Source organism: Triticum urartu, chromosome 1 (genome assembly GCF_003073215.2).
Source record: "Triticum urartu cultivar G1812 chromosome 1, Tu2.1, whole genome shotgun sequence".
Taxonomy (NCBI): Eukaryota; Viridiplantae; Streptophyta; class Magnoliopsida; order Poales; family Poaceae; genus Triticum; species Triticum urartu.
Window position 1 is genome coordinate 148,653,782 of NC_053022.1, and position 7,315 is coordinate 148,661,096.

Below are 7,315 nucleotides of genomic sequence, written 5' to 3' on the forward strand. Positions count from 1 at the left end.
GCAAGGTCATGCCAAAGTTTTATATATATGACTTTGAAGCATGCATTATTTATTTCATAACCCTTTTGCTTGTTATACTGTGCAGTCGATCATGAAGGTGAGTGGATCGAAGGTGGAGCGATACATGAAATCCGCGGTGATGGACATGTATGCAAATAATCGGACTAGGATTAGTTGTCCGTGTGCAAGATACAAGGAAGGAGTCCTTTTGGACCCTTTTGATCGTAGAACTTTGAAGGCGCACCTACTGATGAATGGTTTCATGGATGGCTATACTCAGTGGATAAGTGAAGAAGATGATGATGATGAGGATGTCCACATGGCAGGGAATAACGACATGGGGCTAGATGAAGAGATGACCAATCGACAAGAAGACGATGGCACCAGACATGTCGGCGGGGAAGAGTCCGAAAATGACGACGGCGGCGGAGAAGATTCCGGACACGGCGAAGAAGAGTCCGGACATGGCGGGGAAGAGGCGGCGGTCACGCCGTAGTCTTCGATGCTACTAAGGTCAATCGTGCATGACCCTCATGTTCGAGACCTCCTTCGCAAGAGTACGACTAGCGAGAGAGCTGCTTCTAGAGAGGAGGCCAAGCTGGCGCAACTTGAAGTAGACTCGAGGACTCCATTGTATGAAAGTTGCAATCCCGAGGTGACCCGCTTGATTTTCATGCTCGAACTTCTAAAGACGAAGGCCAAAAACAAATGGACAGACAAAATCCTCGATGAGCATTTGAAGTTTCTACATAATAAAGCTCTTCCTGTGGGGAACCTGTGTCCTACTAGTGTCGAGGACGCCAAGAAAACCATTTGCCCTTTTGATTCGACGCACATTAGGTACCATGCATGCATCAGCGGTTGCATCATTTATCGGGGGGAGCACGCGGAAAAAACCAGCTGTCCAGTGTGCAATGCTTCTCGATACAAGAAGGCAGGAAAGAAAGATCCTCAGAAAATTGTATGGTACTTTCCGATCACTCCCCATCTACAGCGGTATTTCATAGATCCTAATGAAGCAAAGCTCATGGACTAGCACGCAGAGAGGAAGAAGCTCGACGATGGAGATGATCCGAGGATGAGACACCTCGTAGATGGTAGCTAGTGGAGAGCATTCAACGCCCTATATGGATTTGCTGCAGAAGATCCAAGGAACATCGTGCTTGGTGCGAGTACCGATGGCATGAATCCGTTTGGAAACCAGAACACCAACCACAACACATGGCCCGTGTTTGTATGGGTGTACAACCTCCCCCCATGGAAGTGCATGAAGACAAAGTACATACCCATGAGCATGCTGATTCAAGGGCTGAAACAACCGGGAAATAGTATTAACCTGTATATGGGGCTTCTGCAAGAGGAGCTAGACACGTTATGGAAAACACCGACATGGACATGGGACGCTAGCAAAGGATACTATTTCCATATGAGAGCCGTGCTACCTCTTGAGCACTATGTTGGTTTTCCCTTGAAGAGAAAAGGGTGATGCAGCAAAGTAGCGTAAGTATTTCGCTCAGTTTTTAAGAACCAAGGTATCAATCCAGTAGGAGGCCACACGGAAGTCCCTCGTACCTACACAAACAAATAAGAACCTCGCAACCAATGCGATAAAGGGGTTGTCAATCCCTTCATGGTCACTTACGAGAGTGAGATCTGATAGAGATAATAATGATCAGATAAATATTTTTGGTATTTTTATGATATAGATTGCAAAGTAAAAATAGATTGGAAACTTATATGATGGAAGATAGACCCGGTGGCCATAGGTTTCACTAGTGGCTTCTCTCAAGATAGCATAAGTATTAAGGTGGGTGAACGAATTACTGTCGAGAAATTGATAGAAAAGTGAATAATTATGAGAATATCTAGGCATGATCATGTATATAGGCATCACGTCCCTGACAAGTAGACCAACTCCAGCCTGCATCTACTACTATTACTCCACACATCGACCGCTATCCAACATGCATCTAGAGTATTAAGTTCATAAGAACAGAGTAACGCATTAGGTAAGATGACATGATGTAGAGGGATAAACTCAAGCAATATGATATAAACCCCATCTTTTTATCCTCGCTGCCAACAATACAATACGTGTCATTTCCCTTTCTATCACTGGGATCGAGCACCGCAAGATTGAACCCAAAGCTAAGCACTTCTCCCATTACATGAAAGATCAATCTAGTAGGCCAAACCAAACTGATAATTCGAATAGATTTGCAAAGATAACCAATCATGCATAAAATATTTCAGAGAAGAATAAAATATTGTTCATAGATAGACTTGATCATAAACCCACAATTCATCGGATCTCAACAAACACACTGCAAAAAGAGTTACATCGAATAGATCTCCAAGAAGATCGAGGAGAACTTTGTATTGAGATCCAAAGAGAGAGAGAAGAAGCCATCTAGCTAATAACTATGGACCTGAAGGTCTGAAGTAAACTACTCACACATCATCGGAGGGGCCTTGGAGTTGATGTAGAGGCCCTCCGTGATCGATGTCCCCTCTGGCGGAGCTCCGAAAAAGGCCCCAAGATGGGATCTCTTGGGTACAGAAGGTTGCGGCGGTGGAAATAGGATTTCGTGGTGCTCCTGGATGTTTTCGGGGTATGTGAACATATATATGAGGAAGAAGTAGGTCGGTTGAGCCACGAGGGGCCCACAAGGAGGGAGGGCGCGCCCAGGGGGTAGGCGCGCCCCCTGCCTCGTGGACTCCTCGTATGTTTCTTGACGTCCACTCCAAGTCCGCTGGATCACGTTTGTTCCAATAATCACGCTCCCAAAGGTTTCATTCCGTTTGGACTCCGTTTGATATTCCTTTTCTGCGAAACACTGAAATAGGCAAAAAACAGCAATTTGCACTGGGCCTTGGGTTAATAGTTAGTCCCAAAAATAATATAAAAGTGTAAAATAAATCCCATTAACATCGAAATAGATAATATCATAGTATGGAACAATCAAAAATTATAGATACGTAAGAGATGTATCAAGCATCCCCAAGCTTAATTCATGCTCGTCCTCGAGTAGGTAAGTGATAAAAACAGAATTTTTGATGTGGAATGCTTTCTAGCATGTTCTTCAATGTATTTTTCTCTATTGTGGCATGAATGTTCAGATCTGAAAGATTCAAGATAAAAGTTTATTGTTGACATAAAAATAGTAATACTCCAAGTATGCTAGTCAAGCAATTATGTCTTATCAAAATACCATAGCCAAAGAAAACTTATCCCTACAAAATCATATAGTTTGGCCATGCTTCATTTTCGTCACACAAAATGCTCCCATCATGCACAACCCCGATGACAAGCCAAGCAATTGTTTCATACTTAGCCTTTTCAAACTCTTTCAACTTTTACACAATATATGAGCGTGAGCCATGGACATAGCACTATGGGTGGAATAGAATATGATGATTGAGATTGTGTGAGAAGACAAAAAGGGAGAAAGTCTCACATTGACATGGCTAATCAATGGGCTATGGAGATGCCCACCGATTGATGTCGATGCAAGGAGTAGGGATTGCCATGCAATGGATGCACTAGAATTATAAATATATGAAAGCTCATCAAAGAAACTAAGTGGGTGTGCATCCAACTTGCTTGCTCATGAAGACCTAGGGCATTTGAGGAAGCTCATCATTGGAATATACAAGCCAAGTTCTATAATGAAAAATTCCTACTAGTATATGAAAGTGACAAAATAAGAGACTCTCTATCATGAAGATCATGGTGCTACTTTGAAGCACAAGTGTGGAAAAAGGATAGTAACATTGCCCCTTCTCTCTTTTTCTCTCATTTTTTTGTTTGGGCCTTCTTCTCTTCTTTTTTATGGCCTCTTTTATTTATTTATTTTTCGTCCGGAGTCTCATCCCGACTTGTGGGGGAATCATAGTCTCCATCATCCTTTCCTCACATGGGACAATGCTCTAATGATGATCATCACACTTTTAGTTACTTACAACTCAAGAATTACAACTCAATACTTAGAACAAAATATGACTCTATGTGAATGCCTCCGGCGGTGTACCGGGATTGCGATGAATCAAGAGTGACATGTATGAAAAATTAAGCATGGTGGCTTTGCCACAAATACGATGTCAACTACATGATCATGCAAAGCAATATGACAATGATGATGTGTGTCGTAATAAATGGAACGGTGGAAAGTTGCATGGCAATATATCTGTGAATGGCTATGGAAATGCTATAATAGGTAGGTATGGTGGCTGTTTTGAGGAAGATATAAGGAGGCTTATGTGTGATAGAGCGTATCATATCACGGGGTTTGGATGCACCGGCGAAGTTTGCACCAACTCTCAAGGTGAGAAAGGGCAATGCACGGTACCGAAGAGGCTAGCAATGATGGAAGGGTGAGAGTGCATAAAATCCATGGACTCAATATTAGTAATAAAGAACTCACATACTTATTGCAAAAACCTACAAGTCATCAAAACCAAGCACTACGCGCATGCTCCTCGGGGGATAGATTGGTAGGAAAAGACCATCGCTCGTCCCCGACCGCCACTCATAAGGAAAGCAATCAAAGAACACCCCATGCTTCAAATTTGTCACACAATGTTTACCATACATGCATGCTGCGGGACTTGCCAACTTCAACACAAGTATTCATCAATTTCACAATTACTCAACTAGCACACCTCTAATATTACCACCTTTACATCTGAAAACAACTATCAAGCATCTAACTTCTCTTAGCATTCAAAATTTATAACCAAAGTGAATTACCATGCTGTTCTAAAGGACTCTCAAAATGATATAAGTGAAGCATGAAAGATCAATTATTTCTATAAAATAGAACCACCGCCGTGCTCTAAAAGATATAAGCGAAGCACTTGAGCAAAAATTATCCAACTCAAAAGATATAAGTGAAGCACATATAGTATTCTAATAAATTCCAATTCATGTGTGTCTCTCCCAAAAGGTGTGTACAGCAATTATGATTGTGGTAAACTAAAAATCAAAGACTCAAATCATACAAGACACTCGAAGCAAAACACGTATCATGTGGCGAATAAAAATATAGCTCCAAGTAAAGTTACCGATGGACGAAGACGAAAGAGGGGATGCCTTCCGGGGAATCCCCAAGCTTAGGCTTTTGGTTTTCCTTGGATTTTACCTTGGGGTGCCTTAGGCATCCCCAAGCTTAGGCTATTGCCACTCCTTGTTCCATGATCCATCAAATCTTTACCCAAAACTTTAAAACTTCACAACACAAAACTTAAAAGAAAATCTCGCGAGCTCCGTTAGTAAAAGAAAACAAACTAGCACTTCAAGGTACTGTAATGAACTCATTCTATATTTATATTGGTGTTAAATGTACTGTATTACAACTTTTCTATGGTTCATAAACTCTATTACTAGCCATAGATTCATCAAAATAAGCAAACAACACAGGAAAAACAGAATCTGTCAGAACAGTCTGTAGTAATCTGTAGGTTTAGAATACTTCTGGAACCCCAAAAATTCTAAAATAAATTCCTGGACGTGAGGAATTTATATATTAATCATCTTCAAAAAGAATTAACTACATAGCACTCTCTAGTAAAAAATGTCAGCAAATCTCGTGAGTGCTAAAGTTTCTGTTTTTTACAGCAAGATCGCAAAGACTTTCCCCAAGTCTCCCCAAAGGTTCTACTTGGCACAAACACTAATTAAAAGCATAAAACCACATCTAAACAGAGGCTAGATGAATTATTTATTACTAAACAGAATCAAAAATCACGAAACAAAAATAAAATTGGGTTGCCTCCCAACAAGCGCTATCGGTTAAAGCCCCTAGCTAGGCATAAAAGCAAGGATAGATCTAGGTATTATCATCTTTGGTATTTATCTTTTTGATGGAATTATGCTCGAATCCGGGAGGTTCCTTACATTTACCTTCATACTCAAAGATTTTTAAATCTAGAGCATCCAACCGCTTATTGGAAAGTGTAATCAATGTATTCATGCAGTGAAGGTTCCCTCCAAAAAATTTAAGAGGTTCAATAGACTTTTGCAATTCGCATAATTTTTCTAAGATTTGGGTTCCCTCAGGAGATGGCCCCTTTTGTGGAGGATGTATTCCTACTATCCCTTCTATAATTTCATAAGCAACACCGGGATCAATATCAATAAAATTCCCTTTGGCAGTAAAATCAAGGAGTTGCCTATAGGGTAAGGTGAGCCCAATATAAAAATTACGAAGTAAAATCTTAGAGTCTCCCTCTATAGTGCAATCATGATAAGATTTTATCATCCTATACCAAGCATCTTTTAAGTTTTCTCCTTGTCTTTGTTTGAAGTGGAGAACTTTAAAATTGGGAGACAGAGGAGTAGAAAAAGGACTAGCCATAACAACGAAGCAAGCGAAAGAAAAGGCGAAAGGAAAAGAGGGCGAATAAAATGGCAAGAGTGAAGTGGGGGAGAGGAAAACGAGACGCAAATGGCAAATAATGTAATGCGAGGGATAAGAGTTTGTGATGGGTACTTGGTATGTCTTGACTTGTGCGTAGACTCCCCGGCAACGGCGCCAGAAATCCTTCTTTCTACCTCTTGAGCACCGCGTTGGTTTTCCCTTGAAGAGGAAAGGGTGATGCAGCAAAGTAGCATAAGTATTTCCCTCCAATTTTGAGAACCAAGGTATCAATCTAGTAGGAGGCCACACGCAAGTCCCTCGTACCTACACAAACAAATAAGAACCTCGGAACCAACGCGATAAAGGGATTGTCAATCCCTTCACGGTCACTTATGAGAGTGAGATCTGATAGAGATAATAATGATAAGATAAATATTTTTGGTATTTTTATGATATAGATTGAAAGTAAAGATTGCAAAGTAAAAATAGATTGGAAACTTATATGATGGAAGATAGACCCGGGGGCCATAGGTTTCACTAGTGGCTTCTCTCAAGATAGCATAAGTATTACGGTGGGTGAACGAATTACTATCGAGCAATTGATAGAAAAGTGAATAATTATGAGAATATCTAGGCATGATCATGTATATAGGCATCACGTCCGTGACAAGTAGACCGACTCCTGATTGCATCTACTACGATTACTCCACACATCGACCGCTATCTAGGATGCATCTAGAGTATTAAGTTCATAAGAGCAGAGTAACACATTAGGTAAGATGACATGATGTAGAGGGATAAACTTAAGCAATATGATATAAACCCCATCTTTTTATCCTCGATGGCAACAATACAATACATGTCGTTTCCCTTTCTGTCACTTCGATCGAGCACCGCAAGATTGAACCCAAAGCTAAGTACTTCTCCCGTTGCAAGAAAGATCAATCAAGTAGGGC